The sequence below is a fragment of the Dermacentor variabilis genome, chromosome 3 (genome assembly GCF_050947875.1).
Source record: "Dermacentor variabilis isolate Ectoservices chromosome 3, ASM5094787v1, whole genome shotgun sequence".
In the NCBI taxonomy this organism is placed as follows: Eukaryota; Metazoa; Arthropoda; class Arachnida; order Ixodida; family Ixodidae; genus Dermacentor; species Dermacentor variabilis.
The window spans coordinates 221,765,560-221,783,547 of record NC_134570.1 but is presented as its reverse complement, the minus strand read 5'-3'; positions in this window follow the sequence as shown (position 1 = coordinate 221,783,547).

Sequence of the window (17,988 nt, the reverse complement as noted above, 5' to 3'; positions counted from 1 at the left end):
CGATGCTCGCAGAAGCAGTGATCGCGGCCTGCCACAATAAAATAAAGGGTGAGCATTTTATACTGCGCATAAAACAGGGCTCAAACATCGCAATAGTCTCAACGTCTGAGGAAGAGACAGCCAATCTCCTACGCAAGATCACAGCTCTCACAGTCAATGGCAAGACGCACGCGTTCAATGCGTACGCTGCCATAGGAGAAGGCGCCGTCAGAGGTGTCATTCATGGACTGCCGCCGCACACGCCCGGAGAGACAATCAAGGCAAACCTTCGAGTCCGTACCCAGGGCATCGAGATAATCCAGGCAAGAATGCTAGGGGACTCGAAAAGCGCAGTCATCACATTCCTCTGCACGGTCCTACCGCGGTTCGTCTACTATTGCGGTGGGGAAATGGCGTGTCATCCATACCGCAACTCGGTGCAGGTTTGCAAGATTTGTCACAGCGTCGGCCACCGCACGGACGTTTGCCCGCAACCGGACACAAAAGTGTGTGCAATCTGTGGGGCGCTCGAGCCCGAAGACGGACACGAGTGCTCACCGCGATGTGCCGCTTGCGGGGGGCAGCACCTCACGGGCGACCGAAGCTGCACAAAACGCCTGAAGCAAACACGACCGCAAGGCCGACCGAGAAGCGGAGGGCACAAAGCTGCTCAACAACACCGACCCCGGTGGTTTTCAACAGAAGACGAAGAATTGGAGCTCAGTGACTTTCCGGAGCTCCCTCAACGGCAAGAGGGGACCCCCTCCAAATTCAGACAAGAAGGAACCTCGAGATCCAGATCGGGATCGCGTACCAGGCGGCGGAGTCGTCAGAGATCTAGGTCAACATCCTTGGCACGCAATGTCAAGCCTCTAGCCCCCAAACAGGAGAGGGCTCCGCAGGCCAAACATCAGACGGCGGCCATCGCGTCACAACAGGTAAGCTGGGCGCGAATAGTGTCTCCCACTGCCGATCCAGTAACTCAGAGTCCAGCCTATCAAAAAATCTTAGAGGAGAACAGAATTTTAAAGGACAGCCTTGCAGAAATTCGAAGGGAGCTAGCTGATTTGAAACAAAGGAATGAGCCCCACACGAACAAAGCCAAGCCAGGAGAAACCAAGAACGCGAACCCACAGGTGACAGGAAAAGACGATAAACTGGATACCATATGCCGACAAATCCAACTTCTTTTCGCAGAGCTGTACAAGCTCAAACGACAGATAGAGGACTCCTCTTCTCATGCCACGAAAGAGGGACCGAACAAACGTAAATGTGCCAGCCCGGGAGCTCCTGCACGCAGACCTAAGGAGAGAGAGCTGACCGACAGCGAAAGTACTATAGATGGCTAATCGCCACACGAGAGTAGCCGAAAACCTCGAGGTCTGGCAGTGGAACTGCAGGACTCTTAGAACTAAACATGCAGCACTTTTGAGTTTTATAGATGCGACGCCTGTTCCCCCGGATATAATATGCATACAAGAACCAGGCAAGAACATACCGAACCTCAGAGGATACAAGATGCACACGCACCCTGACCATCCTCAGATAGCAGCACTGACACGGGCGGACATAGCGGTGAGCGTGGACTACGTCCCTAACTGCGGTGTCCAACATCAGGTTCTCACGGTCTGGCCATGTAGACGCTGCAAGCCAAAAACAGTTATTGCCAACGTCTACAGCCCACCTAGAGATAGGAAGGCAAAGTTCGACGTGCTAGTGACGGCCGCATTGCGCAAAGTGAAAAGCAACGACCGGGCAATTATCCTAGGGGACTTTAACGCTCCGCACTCTGATTGGGGCTATGATCGAGGCACTCCTAAGGGCCAAAGGCTAGCCGACCTCGCGGAGGAGCATAAGCTGGTCCTGCTGACGCGACCGGATGAACCAACCAGAACGGGAAACAGTGTAGTCAAAGATACCACGCCGGACCTAACTTTCAGCAACAATGACAGAGGTGTTACCTGGACCAACCTAGGCGAAGACCTTGGCAGTGATCACTGCATTATTAGTGTCTCAGTTAACACGACGCGGGTTCGCCATAGATTAGGAAAAGCCACCATAACCGATTGGACAGCTTATAGACAGAAGCAAAGGCAGGCCACACCGTGCGATAGTGCTACAGAATGGACGGAATTCATCAGGGAAATACACAGAAGCACTACACGGGAAATATCGACAACAGTCGAAACACCGGCAGTAGACAGGCATCTACTACACCTGTGGGAAGCGCGGAGAAGTCTGACCAAACGTTGGAAGAGACAGAGACACAACAGAAAACTCAGGATCAGGATAGCCAGACTTGCGCAGGAAGCCAGTGAGTACGCGCAGCAGCTGCAGGACACCAATTTCCTTCAGTTTTGTGATGCACTCAAAGGAACGCTTAGCACAAAGCGAACATGGGCTATTCTGCGCAGTCTGATAGATCCGACAGGAACACGGACCACCGCAAACAGAACACTGAAATTAATTGAAAATGAATACGATGGCACGGCCGATGCCCTCATTGAGGACCTTAAGAGCGTCTACATAGGAGTACCGGACACAACATCAGTGCAATACAACTATGAGGGACCAGACAACGCGGAGCTGGACGAACCCATAACAACGGCAGAGCTCTATGCAGCCGCACAATCTTTCCGTAAGAACACCGCACCGGGTCCGGACCACATTACAAATGCGATGCTGCGCAACCTGAGTCAGGAATCACTGCGGCAGCTTGCGACCTATTTCAACGATAATGTATGGTGCGACGACGGGGAACTGCCAGAAGAATGGAAAGAGGCTACTGTAATACTCATACCGAAACCGGCTAAACCCAGAGATCTGCAAAACTTGCGACCAATATCGCTCACGTCGTGTGCAGGGAAGCTTTTTGAGAAGGTGATCCAAACACGACTGAGCAACTACATCGAGCGGAATGAACTTTTTCCCCACTCTATGCTTGGCTTTAGGCCACACGTCTCGGCACAGGACGCCTTTCTTATGCTTCGCGACGAAGTTTTGGACCCTCCACGAAGCAAAGAAGCCAGGATCGTTGTGGCGCTCGATGTCAAAAAAGCGTTTGACACGATCTCTCACGAAGCAATCCTCGAAGGTCTGGAAGACATAGGTTGCGGAGGAAGGGTGTTTCGGTACGTCCTTGCCTTCCTTCGCGACAGGAAGGCAACGATTGGGTTGGGCAGTACGCGCTCTGACGTCTTCGCGATGCCCAACCGAGGAACTCCACAGGGCTCAATCTTGTCGCCTATTCTTTTCAATGTCGGGATGAGGCGACTGGCCCTAGAACTCGAGCAAGCACGGGACCTCGGATGTACGATCTATGCCGATGACATAACGTTGTGGGCACACCGGGGTTCCTACGGAGAAAAACAAGACCTATTACAGGAGGCCATTAACAAGGTAGTGAACTTCACCAAGCACGCTGGTATGACGTGCGCACCCGAAAAATCAGAGTTCATGTGCGTACGCAGCAAGCGTCATAAGAAAACTACCACACCAAGGATAGACTTACATCTCGACGGCAAGGCCATTCGTGAGGTCGCCCAAATGAGAGTGCTTGGCCTGCTTATCCAAGAGAATGGCAACGTCGATGCCACAATTCGGAGCTTAACACCAACCGTTAAGAGTGTGGCACGTATGATATGGCGAGTTGGACGCAGCCACAACGGGCTCGCGGAAGAAGAAACTATTAGGCTGGTGCAAGCATTTGCGATTAGCCGCATTACTTACGGCCTGCCGTTCCAAAAACTTAACCAAACTGAAATGAAGAAGGTGGACACCCTTATCAGAACGGCATACAAATCTGCTCTGAGACTCCCGAACACAGTCAGCACGGAGCGCCTGGAGCGATTGGGTATTTACAACAAATATGAAGAACATGCCTCTGCAGTTCTGATATCGCAAAGAGAAAGGCTGAGCTCTACGCCCCAGGGCCGCTCTATTCTCCAAAGACTGGGATACAACGCTCGACCCTTATTCTGCGGAGACGAAACAGACTTGTTGTCACGAGATTTGCGGGAGCACGTCCATGTCTCACCTATACCACGAAATATGAGTGCCAGGTACCACGCAGGCCGCAGACAGGCCAGGACGAGGACTCTGCAGAAGCGATTCGGCAAGGATCCGGCCGTCTACTACACGGACGCGAGTGCAACCACTCGCAGGGACTTCTACGCGATCGCCGCAACCAATAGAGTCACCACGATAACCGCTACGGTTAAGACTACCTCGGTATGCACAGCAGAGGCAGCGGCAATAGCGCTGGCGATACGAGACGCCGACTTTAAGGGTCAGTCGGCTCATGTGCTTACAGACTCGCAGGCAGCGTGTCGACTCTTTATGCGGGGAATGCTACCGCGCAGTGCCCAAAGAATACTCGGCTCACGACTGGACCTGGACCACGGCATTACATGGTGCCCCGCGCACAACGGACTCGACGGGAACGAAAGGGCAGACCGCATAGCTCGAGGAAGCAACGACCGAGCAGCGGCCAGAACCCTAGAGGAACCACTGTCCGCAGTGCGCGACATATTAGAGAATCAGAGGAGGGAGAGACGGACCTACGGCCCTCCGCACTGCAAACTAAATAGAAGACAAGCCCAAGACTGGCGTCGCATACAAACCAATACATACCCGCACCTAAACCTCTTACACAAGCAGCACCCGACATATTACACCGACACCTGCCCGTGGTGCGGCGCGAAACCCACGCTGGCTCACATAACGTGGGAATGTACGGCTCGGCCAAGCACCGTCAATTCACCTTTTCTCAGCGTCACAGACTTCGTACGGCAGTGGGAGGCACTACTCGCACGCGAGGATCAGGGGAGCCAGTTGGCCCTCCTGGACCAAGCCCAGCGAGCCGCAAGAGCCAGTGGAGCCCTGGACTGAGGGCCCCACCCAGACCTGCCATAACTCCGATTAACTGAGCAATAAAGTTTTTTCTCTCTCTCTCTCTCAGTTTCCTTCCTCCATGAACGGCGTCAACAGACGCTCCTCGCCACTGCATGGACGACTCTCGAGCAAACGTGCACGGCACGAGAGCCCACGTGATGCTATTAGGCCAATAGCGACGCGGCGTCGGCCTCGGCCCGAACGCGCGAGGCGGAGGCGGCATTCTTCAAAGCATCTCGCTACTTTACGAAGTTTTAGGGGCTTTACCATAGAGTTAGTAGTACAACTCTAGAGGAAAAGCTGGGCCGGAAAAGTGGGAACCTCTAGGCATAGAGTTTCCTACAAAATTACTAGAGGGAACTCTGGCGCTGCAGTCGTTGTCCTACCATGGGAATGATGGGAAGTACATGGATTTGTCTGATCTTCGTGCTTGTGGATTCAGACGTTCTTGTGGCTTTGTATATTACGCTAAATAAATCTTATTGTCGTATATTTCAGCGCAATCTATATTCTTCGAAGTGTAGAAGACGCCGGGGAACGCGTACAATTGCTATTAATTGCAATGATTGAGCTTGTTTATGTGCCCAAATCGAAACGCACCAAGCGTCTCAAAGCACTGGCATGCCCGCAATAAATTCATAAGTGCGTTTCATTCGCTTGTCGATACATGCATCCGTGGCTTAATGGTTTCAATATCAGGCTTCTGTACTAGAGTCCCTGTGTTCGAATCCTGCAGTCGGGCAATTTTAATGATGTTTATTTAATTACTTATTACGCAATAAACTGTTCAAAATGACGAGTTTACTAAGTCACAAAGCCGTTTGAAGCCAAAAAGGACGAAGTTTAGGCAAATCCATGTACTTCCCATAATTCCCATGCTGGGACAACCGCTCCCATTGTAGCTCACGTAGACACTAGCGCCAGAGTTCCCTCTAGTAATTTTGTAGGAAACTCTATGCCTCTAGGGCGCCGCCCTGTTGCTACTGGTCAATGTGGCCAGCGCAATTACTAGTGAAAGAGCTGAAAACAAGTACAGGTCCCCTTATGCTTTGTCATCTAAAAACGCATACCTGATGGCTTTATGAAGGTGGTGCCTTAATATTAAGTTTACAGAAAGCGATCGCTAAGTCTGTGACTTATCTAAATCACGATGTACGCATTCAGGCAATAAAGAATGACGTGAATTTCGGTTTCGAATCTCTTTTTTGGATGCGTAGTAGTTTCGTACAGTTTAGGTTTGACATGCGATCGCGCGTGCCTTATGAACACTCTTGCCTTATGTGCCACCGAAGCCCGGAAGTGCTCTGGCATATACCTTCACATGTAAGTAAACGAATGTATCTTCTTGTTGAGAATATCACGCGAGTAGGCAGCTCTTGTGGTGTATCACAATCGTTTGAGAAGTGTCACAGTAGAGCATTTTTCTACATGCGGAGCGGTGTTTTTATTTGCAGGTTTCCCTTCAGTAAGAAATTGCTGGACAGGCGGACCAGCGCACCGGAATTGTACTGGCGAAGCCACAAGCAACTCAAAGAATCTGTTTAATTGTTGTATTTTGAACAATCATGTTTCTACAAAGGGCACAGCAGAAAAACAGCCTGATGCCGAGTATTTCTGTGCCACGAAGTAATCAAGAGGCGAGTGCCTAATGCGGACGAAATCGAGTGCATCGTGACTTAGAACGACAGAAAGTTGAGCTAGTTGGTAAGGATTCATTATGCAAAACAGAGGTGAGGCGTGCAGACAGGACGCAAGAGTAGAGAAGTGAGCGGCGCTCGTGTTGTTTGCTTGTAAATACTCTACTCTTGTGCCCTGTCTGCGCGCCTCACCTCCGTTTTGCATAACGAGTGCATCAACCCACATATTAAGAGCCTAGGCGTTTTATTAACTGTGTAATATTTTCAACACTTCCATGCATGCCATTTCTTGTGGAATATCTTTTCTAGTCACAAATTTGTGCAGCGAATCTATTTGCATGATCACCTGTGGTACCGTTCACTTGCACTTGATGCTGAGTACATGTATCCATAAACTGCAGATATGCACATCAGATCCCTGCGAGCATTTTCAAAATTCAATTATTTGAGACAACAGGCACACATGCAATACTGACATAATCTCAAATACCACTAAGCAGCTGGGACACATTTTTGTTGACCATACTCGCAGGTAAAATAACTTGATCATGTGGACAGCTCCCGCTCATTTTTCTTAAATCAGCGTGTACAAGGGGCATGCAAAAATAATTTTTTTTCTCGCGCACCGATTATTTTGCTGTTTAAGCAAGAGAACCCACCACGTTAGTGTAACGTATCTTGTACATCACACTAATATGTGCTTTAATTTACTAAGTGAGACGAGTTACTTTTATGGCTCATTCAGTCATATCATACTGCAAGCTGCATTCATCAATCTTCAATGCGATTTTGCAAATGTTTAATGAAACATGTTTCCCTTTTATGCAGATATGCAATGGCAAGCCCTTCCGTGTGTTCCAAAGGTAAAATTTAAGCTCTATATTAAAGAAGACATTTCTAGTCAGAAACAAGCAAATATGGTGAATGCAGAGTATCAGAAGCCCAAGGTACAGACATTAAGAGAAGTGTCGAATGATTTTAAGGAAAGAGTCGTATCTTAAAATGCAAGACTCTTTAGTGGAGGTCAAGCAAGTCAATAAAGGTAGAATACTGTGCAAAATTATGCGAGTGAGGGGATGTCAAACAATGGGTCAGGAAATGCGTTGTTTTTCTGCAAAACAAAAGTTGATTGCCATTACATAAGTCACTTTAGCATCATTAGACTGCTGCTTGATAAATTCAGAAATAAACCAAAAAACAAGACACGCAAAAATAAAAAACAATTTAATGATGCTCTCTCCACACTGGGATAAATAAAAACAAACACATCACATCTAATGTGGACATATCAGTTGCCTTGTGAAACACTAAAGGAAAATTCAGTTTGGAGCTATGGCACATGCCGCATAGATGTGGGGGGCGTTGCACTAATAGTGATAGTTGCCACTGCATTTAGAAATTGAAAGCATGTATGCAGACAAGGATGATTCTTTATATTTTTGGCTATCACTTCAAATGCCTCCACCAAGTGTTACAATGCTGCACGCAGCCATACTAAGGATCTCGCAGCAACACCTGCAGGTAAAAAGCAGAAGCAGTCAGAGCGCTGGTGTGTACTGGACACTATGTTTGAAAACTTTTAGGTAAGGAGAGTGCAAGAAGCAGACATAACAACTGCAATTATTTCCATAATTCCCCATTTTAATGGCCTTTTCTTTTTGCTTAGACAATGCCTACGCCTACCCACAGCAGCTCCCTCAACAGACTCCGCAAGCCAAGAGGCCGTGGAGGCAAATGCAGGTAAGAGGCGAGAATCAATAGGACTGGTATCGACATTCATCTAATTTCTTTCTTTTTCTTTCGTTTAGGCAGCCAGCACACCTCGAACAGCGACCTTGACTGCGGGTGTGTCACCCTAGTCGCCAAGGAAACATTTGAGGGAAAGCGACAGGCAATGTGAACAGCCACTTCTCCATGCAAACGATACTCTTTCTCTCGGATGACTCCTACGCCTCGCCACGCCAGCACACTTGTGCACAAAGATGCCGCCGAGGTACGTGCAGGTCAGAGGCAAGAAGCAGTGGCACTGGTGTCGACATTCACCCAATTTCTTTTTCTTACACTGAGGCAGCCAGCACACCTCGAACAGCCACCTTGACTGCGGGTGTGTTAATAGATTCCTGTTGTACATATGCTCATAATAAACTTCAGTAAACATGAACTTGATAATAAACTTGAAGGCAAATGGGACATTGATGCATTGTTTTTTTGAAAATGTATTGTACACATACAATATATGGTATACTTTGCAGTGCTACAGGGCATATTTTGAAGCTTCCCTCTATATTTAGCACCTTTAATTACGTATGTGTTGTGTGGCCCTCAATGCAGTTCATGTTGTAGCAGCTGCTTTGTCAGTGTATTGCACATTGACTTCAGCTCGTGATATCCACCATACTTCTTTCACATATAAAAAAATAAAGTTCTATGTAGTCCTCAGTGTTACAACAAAAAATGAAAGTAAACAATGCGATCGTCGAATTGTTTATTACAGTGATTCCTATGACAGTTACTGACAAGTTGACAACTTGAACTGGTCAATCTGTCCATAGCCTTGTCTATTTTTCAAAAGTAAAGGAGGCTATGATCCGTCATGGCAAGGAATTGTATGTATACATAAAAAAAGGGGGGGGGGGGGTATAGGATTAAGGCGGTACGAAAAAAATGTACCAACACCGTCCTCTAGACCCATTCCGTTAAGGTACCGTAACAAAGCGTATTATGCATAAAGTTCATACAACCAACTCTGATATTACTACACACGCCAGGCGACGCGAGCTACATTTGCCACGACGCATTCGCGACTGCACCGGATGCCCTCCATATTATTCTCGTTAATCGTGCTCACTGCACCGAGGCAATAGAAAAATCATGGGCACAGGTGTCTTTAAGGTATCTCGACCTTCCGAGGCACTAGCTGCTGCGCGTGCCAGGGGAGCTGTCCGTGCGAACACTCCCTGGCACACACCTGCCTCGGCGGCCCCAACCTGCGTACCGTTCTGCTTCGAGCTTTGATACGCCCCACTGTCCCTTCGGTGCCCTGGAGTTCCGGCGCCGCCTGCTTTATTATAATCTCGGGTGCTCTCCTGAGACTTCCGTTTGTCGTTTACATGTGCCCTACAGCTGGATCAGTACTTAGAATAATAAAAAAACCCGATCTATCGTCGCGACGATAGATCGCGAAAGCGGCTTTTGCAACATATACCGCGCCCGTGCGAAGAGAATTACGGAACGCCAACGAGGAATCTGACCACAGCTTCGAGATCGTAACCTCGTCGAGTGACACTCCTGCAACAGGTGTGACCGCTGAAAACGGCATACCGCCGGAAACTTCAACAGGATCATCCCTCGGTTGCATAACTGCCACCTGTGCGGCTAACATGGACAACACCCGCACCGTCCCGCAACATAGAATAAAGAACCAACTTATACAGCCCAAACACACGGCCGCACGCACGCCTCACGACACTACAAGCGAGACGCCATGCTGCTACGCTGCGGCGGTTGCCGGATTAAAACGGACTACTGTCACCAAGTCCAGCCAGCGTCTCAGGAGCTGGCAACCTCGGCGCGTAGCAACATGGCGGCGCTCTTGCGGTTCCCGATTTCAATGCATGGGCCCTATGGGTAGCTTGTCCTCTAGAGCCAGTATAGTAACTCTATGGGCTTCACCGCATCGCAAAGCACCCTTCAATCTCCAAAAGTAGCGCCAACCACTTTCGTACTCCTCCGCTCCACTCCCAAGCTCGGCGCAGCCTCGACAGTGGTGCCGCCTATGCTTGCCCTGCTGCATCTGACGACAGCTAACAGGCTACCGGAGGAAATCCGCAGAAAAGTTCGTTCGAGCCCTGCGGAACAGTTTTTGAGGTGAAATTTTGCTTCGCCAGTAGGTAACTGGCCTTAATAATGTGTTGTAATTGCGCAAAAAAATTAGAGAAGGACCATTATTTAAGGTGTAAAGCGCCCGCACGTTGAGAGTTCGTGTTGCTGAAACACTACGCATGCACACGGTGTGCTCAAAGAAGCGCGTAATTACCTCAGTTCCAGGTTTTAAGTGCGTGGAAAGTATGCGCACGTGGATTCGTAGGTTCGTTTACGTACCTGCAGGAAACTTTTGTTTGGCCGGCGCGTGAGCGATTCCAACTTTGTGGGGCCAGCAATGCCTACCAGCAGGGTCGCTTATGCTCCGCGCCTTTTGCTCATGCATGGGATGTGACGGCCATGAGCAACGTTTTAACTGTATGTCCCTTACAGTGGTGGACTCCTCAGGTAAAATACGCGCTGGTGGTTCAATCCGCACCAGAAGCTCTGAAACAGCGGAAGAGGCGGCTATCGCTCTGGCAATAGCTTCCACACATTGTCATTACATTATTAGTGATTCCAGAGCAGCAGTACGCAATTTTGCGAAAGGTCGCATCTCGGCTCCAGTAAAAACATACTAGACACCAACCAACACCCACGACCAATTCAGATCATTTGGGCACCAGCCCTACCCGGCAACGATGCCGCCCACACCGCTGCTCGAGGACTCGCCAACCGAGCACCCGGACGGCTCACGCTACGATCAGAGAGGGATCGCATGGGCAGTTACCATGATATAACTCAGCTCTACAGGTTAGCCAGGGCAGTGTACCCGCCAGCACACAAATCGCTTAACAAGCGACAAGAAGTAGCATGGAGACGACATCAAAGAAACACCTGCCCTAACCCCCACCACTACCACCACTACTACGCGGACCAATACCCTAATTCATGTAACCATTGTAAGAAAAAAGCGGATCTGTTCCATATTATGTGGTCGTGCACAGCAGAAAATCACACAAATCACAAAATAAGCGATACTGAGCAGTGGGAGGCCGTGTTGCTCAGCTCCCCCCCTGACCTGTAGGCCAAGGTCACCAAGAGAGCTGAAGAAGCCGCCCGGGCCCAGGGGCTCGTGGCTGCCTAACAGCAAGGTCATCCGTCAATACCCTGTTTTCAAATAAAGTCTTTACTTATTCACTCACGCGAAGACAGTATTGATAATTTGAACAACGTACCATGAGAATAAATAGTATTTTTTAAAATTTTTTGGTACAGTGCGAGTGGTTGAAATTTGATAGCAAGAACTACCTTAATGGGACAGCTGGACAGAGGTTCCGAAAATAATTATCCAGCCCCCTCAACACTTTTGTTGAAGATCTAATTTTATATCTGTATACTACGTGCGTCTGTATTTTTTGTGTTGTAACTTTTCGAAAGGAAGCAGCGTTCCTTAACTGGAACGCTCAAGGCACACAAGACAGAGAAAAAAATATAATACTTGGGTTTTACTAAAGCTCCTCCATCCACGCGACACCGCCACTTTTGGAAACGTGTATGGAGGGGCTTTAGGTTTTACGTGCCAGAACCACGATATGATTATAAGGCACGCCGTAATGGGGGACTCCAGATTAAATTTGACAAGCTGGGCTCCTTCAACGTGCCCTCAATGCACGGGACAGCGGTGTTCTTGCATATCGCCCCCATCGAAACGCGGCCGATGCGGCCGCGAGTTGCGCGACCTCTCGCGATCAATCCGTCTGCGCGTACTTTTGTCGCACTGGGTCGGCAATGGCGGTCAGAGTACGCTGGAAGGAAAAAAATATACAAAAGCGCGTCGCGTACTTCCACGTGACCCAGATTGGCCAATGGGGGAGCGGAGGAGGCTTGGGCCACTGCAGGCGTGGGAAACGCCGAGGAGAGCGGGGTGGCGGAACTTTCGAAGAATGGCACTGCGTTTGGAAACCTAATGGATTTTACCGCGTCCCGGCCCATGCAAGAAGCCACGTTTCGACCACGAAACCTTCCCGCACAGTGTTCGCCGCGAGCGTTTCCCGGTAAACATTACGGTTGCCTGCGCTGCAGTTGCCAGGAACGTTTGAATGCTGTCGCGTTCCACTCGAAGTTTTAATTCGGGTGCTCCCAGCTAAATACATGCAAAAGGAGAATTCGTTTCCCTCGGCAACCACTGCACCGCATTTCACGAGGTTTGTTGCATTTAAAAGAAATGCTAGATATATAGTGACTGTTGGTGTTGAATTTTTTATTTATGTTGTCAATATTCTATTAAAAATTGGCAAAATAAAGAATTTTCTAAAGAGAAGCTATCAAGTTTACAACTCCGTAACTCAGCAACGAAAAATGATAATGCCATTCTTTGAATTGAAGTAATAGTACATCTAAAGCGGACAAAATTGATATGTCCGCTTTAGATGTACAATAATGTACAGTGCTCACCGAATGAAACGCGTCAATTTAGGGCTAAGTAATGCGCATACTTTCGTTTCAGACGGCTGTAGTTCGTGTCACATCGACGTAATTCTGGCGCGTACACTTACATCGGAGTCCTCGCCACCTTTGGTGACCAAATTCCTAGCGATATGACATGGCGCTCTCGCGTAATTTGCACTTATGTAGGGTACTACTAAATGATCTGTGTCCCGTTTCATTCTGCGAGCACTGTACATCTAATCTTAATAGATTACATTACATTACATTTAGATGTACATTAATCATAATAATATTAGTAACATGGAAATACAGCTTTTGCAGAACCCTTGTAAACAACGTAACAAATTTACCTAACATGTAAAATGACATATCAAATTTGTCCACTTTCAACGATCTAATGGATGCCGTTCACATAAGCGCGATATATGTGCTTGATGCAGAGCTATGAATTTTTAACCCACTGTAGTTGCTCAGTGGCTATCTTGTTGGGCTGCTGAGCACGACATCGCGGGGTCGAATCCCGGCCACGGCAGCCCCATTTTGATGGGGGCGAAATGCGAAAATGCCCGTGTATTTAGATTTAGGTGAACGCTAAAAAAACCCAGGTGGTCGAAATTTCCGGAGTCCTCCTCTATGGCGTGCCTCATAATCAAAGAGTGGTTTTGGCACGTAGAACCCCATCATCATCATCATCATCATCAGCCTGGTTACGCCTACTGCAGGGCAAAGGCCTCTCCCATACTTCTCCAACAACCCCGGTCATGTACTAATTGTGGCCATGCTGTCCCTGCAAACTTCTTAATCTCATCCGCCCACCTGACTTTCTGCCGCCCCCTGCTACGCTTCCCTTCTCTTGGGATCCAGTCCGTAACCCTTAATGACCATCTGTTATCTTCCCTCCTCAGTACATGTCCTGCCCATGCCCATTTCTTTTTCTTGATTTCAACTAAGATGTCATTAACTCGCATTTGTTCCCTCACCCAATCTGCCCTTTTCTTATCCCTTAACGTTACACCTATCATTCTTCTTTCCATAGCTCGTTGTGTCGTCCTCAATTTGAGCAGAACCCTTTTCGTAAGCCTCCAGGTTTCTGCCCCGTAGGTGAGTACTGGTAAGACACAGCCATTATATACTTTTCTCTTGAGGGATAACGGCAACCTGCTGTTCATGATTTGGGAATGCCTGCCAAATGCACTCCAGCCCATTCTTATTCTTCTGATTATTTCCGTCTCATGATCCGGATCCGCCGTCACTACCTGCCCTAAGTAGATGTATTCCCTTACGACTTCCAGTGGCTCGCTGCCTATTGTAAATTGCTGTTCTCTCCCGAAACTGTTAAGCATTACTTTAGTTTTCTGCATATTAATTTTTAGACCCACTCTCCTGCTTTGCCTCTCCAGGTCAGTGAGCATGCATTGCAATTGGTCCCCTGAGTTACTAAGCAAGGCAATATCATCAGCGAATCGCAAGTTACTAAGGTATTCTCCATTAACTTTTATCCCCAATTCTTCCCAATCCAGGTCTCTGAATACCTCATAGAGAACCCCATAGTTTAATTTAAATTATGAATTTGTAAACTTCGTGCGTCTATATTTTAGAAACTTTCGTATTGTTGAAAATACTTGTAACGAAATTCAGGCCCTAAATCGAAATTCCGCTTGCAATAGTCACTAGAATCTAACTTTCTCTCTCAAATGCAACAAATTTTATTAAAATCGGTGCAAATGCTACCTCAGAAAAAAGTTTTTGCGTTTCACACTTATTTGAATAGGCCGCGTCGGAGTTGGGCCAGAGCTAAAGCTTCGTCTTAAAGGCGAAGCTTAAGCGTCCTGCAATTTCCTTTTTTTTTTATTTTGCCTTGTCACTGTGAAATAAGAAAGCGTCGACACTTCGCTGAACAGCCTACGTAAGGCACTGCGCCGGCACTCTCTGTGACGGCGCGTTAATGAGGCCCCGTGCTTGCACCCAAATAATTTAGACTAGATTCTGGGGTTGCACGTGTCGAAACCACAATATGATTATGAGGCACGCTGTAGTGGGCAACTCCGGAATCATGTTGACTAAATTGGTTTCTTTAACCTGGCCCCAATGCATGGAAGACGGGCGATTTTGCATTTTGCCCCTTCGAAATGCGGCCGCCGTGGCCGGGATTCGATTCCGCGGTCTCGTGCTTCGCAGCGCAACACCATAGCCGCTAAGCTACCACGGCCGGTTCCCCAAATAATGTTCGTCGTTCTTGCGTGCATTTACTTTCTTTAATCATCTGCGCTCGCTACTTTGCTTTCGGGAACCCTTTGGCACGAGACTCACGACGTTCGGCTCGTGACCTTGAAATTGCCGTTAGCACAGCGTTAGGAAAACCGAAAGCCACGCAAAACAGAGGAAGGTATTGGAACGAGATAGCCTCGAAAGAGCCCAAAGTTTTCTAAGTCATTTGGTAATGCTACGTACTGCACAATAAACGGCACCTTTCAAGGTCCAGAAGAGAAGCCAGGAGGTTATTTTTTAGGTATACCACGTAAAGACCAACGCTTCTAGCTGAAAATATATAAAGTATAGATACAGAACAAATAAAAAGGTATGCCCAGTTTGCATCTAACTGGCCTGACTTCGAGCTTGGCCACTGCCCGCGCTTGGCCAGCTTGAACGTGTACTTCCCCAGGTGTCAAGCAATAAAGTGTAGGTAGTGAGACAGCGACAGTATGAATGAGTGAAAAATATATCTACGCAGGGGTACTTGTAGCCATCAAAATAAAAACAAAATACTTTTAAGTGACTCTATTTTATTAGCGCCCAAAGTTGAAGGCTGTGTTTACACGGCTTCTATAGATGCACCTCCCTACTTCCGAAATTCTTGGCTCGTACTCGTGTAGTCAACAAATTTTACCACGCTATTCGCGTCGGGCGGGCCTATCGTTTCAGATGCGCATATCTCGCCATCAAATTGGCAAGAAAGTTCACAAAGGTTTGGATCTAGTAGGCGTGTCTTACGCGAAAGTGATCAAGTGATAAGCAGCGATCATTAATAACCAGTCACCAACAAGACTTAAAGGAGTGCATCTGTGGCAGTATAATAATTTAGCGGCTTTCTGTTTGCTTTCATGATAATGCTAAATTATAAACTTTAAAATCCATGATTATGCTGTGAGCCATGCCATATAGTGGTGGACTCCGGATCAGTTTCCGCCGCATGGAGTCAGGTAACGCACACCGAAATCTAATCACACGGGCGTCCTTGCCTTTCGCCACCTCACAAATGCGGCTACTGCAACCGGAATCGAACCCATGACCTCATCATCATCATCACTAAGCCACCGCGGTGGGTCTAGTTGCTTCTTTGCTTGCTTTTTTATCTGCATTCGTTTTACTGGTGAGAAGTCTCAAAGCAGTGTATTGCGCGTTTTTGAAAATATATAAATGGACCTTATAACAACTGTAACAATTCAGCATAACTTCAGTCATTTGCTGAAGCAGGTTCTTGTGAAAATTAAGCTGAATGTAATTGTCCTGACTAAACTGCAAACAATAAAGAGAATTGCAGGAAGATGGAGACATTAAAAGCGATCAACAGTCGTGGTCGATAATTCATGCCAACTTTTCGACAAAGGGACCTATTTTCATGGGCGCCTCCTCGTCCAAGCGTTCACTCCCGCGCCCTCTCTTATTCGGCTGCTGCTGGCCCCTGCGGAAACTCTAATTCATAAACTGATTTTAAAGACCTAACGTCAGTACCGATCAAACGGACGGCTTTCTGTGCTTCTTATGCCACCCCTCTCCATTCAACATAGGATCGGCAACCTAAGTGTTGTGAAAACGTTTGAACTACAAAAGAAAACACGGTGAAGCCACGTTCGGGCACAGTCAGATGTGTTACCATCCCAACACGCTGAAGCGTTGCGGTTTTCACCATCGAGCGAACTGGGTGCAACGTGACGCCTGCAACTATATACGCCGGAACGCTGTGCTTTCGTCAGAACTCGCATAGGCTCACAAAATTGGAAAGCGCTGAAGCATCACAACCGTCGTAATCTTGACCCTTCATAATCAAATATGTTTGCAACGTGAAAGCAGAAAGTTATTCTAACGCGCTTTAACCTGTTTAAAGAAGGTTCGAAGAACCCCAGGTGTTATGAAAGTTGATCCGGAGTTCCCCGATCAGGTCTCTGGCCGTAACCGGACTACGCTTTAGTACGTGAAACCCCCGAACCATTCTTTTAGAGAAACAACTAGTTTATCGCCAGTTTCACGCAACATGTGAACAGATCGTGCGTGAGAATTACAGCAACAACGTTAACGTTGTGTTGAATGTGTTGAAATTCGAAAAAGAAAACTTGAAGCAGGCGAGCTCCGAGGAACATTCTTGATGGTCTGAACGAGTTACGCTCGCGCGAGCTATTGGACACGATGCAAAAGCGACAGGCAGAAAACAAAGGCAGCACATTCGTGCAGGTACGCAGTCCACTCCAAACCCACGGTCGCTTACGTTGACGTAGTCTATGCAGGAGTCGTTGAGCAGTCCCTGTCGCAGGTTCATCTCGACGAGGGAGACGATCATGCTCTCGCTGGACGAGGCCCCGATCTCCGTGCTGCAACCGTCGGTGGTGGCCGCCCGGCGGTCGCGGAACTGCGTCGCCGTCACGATGGCCGACGAGAGCGGCTCGGTGGCGTTGTTCAGCGACCCGTTGCCGAACCGCGTGCCACAGTTCTGGTTCAGCGACACTGCGCCCAGGAAGGGATTACGGGGACCTTATTGGCATCGGGCCCCTAAGGCTCACCACTTTCATCGAATACACCTTCCTCACGTTCAGTAATGGCCCGCAATAAAATGGAGCGTGTGAGTTTGGAGTTATATCTGATGGCGCTTTCCACTGGGCGAAAACCGATACTCAGAGCAGGTTCATAAATATAGTGAAGCTTCTGTCGGCTTACTGAAAAGGTCATTTAGACAGTACTCCAAGACAGCATGACATGTCTCGAACGCCTTACATGCCAAAATACAGCGCCTTTATCAATCATACGCACTATCACATCAATCACTCATTAAAGGCCAACTGCAACGAAATTTCACATGAGCCTAAATTGATCATAAATCAGCACCGTAGATTGTTGAAGCAATCTTGACAAAGTGACAGGAATGCTATTTTCTGGCATAGGAAGTGGAAGTCGGGTGAGTTGGTGTTGATTCACTATTAACTAGTGATTGGTATGATCACTTCGTTCTTGTGCG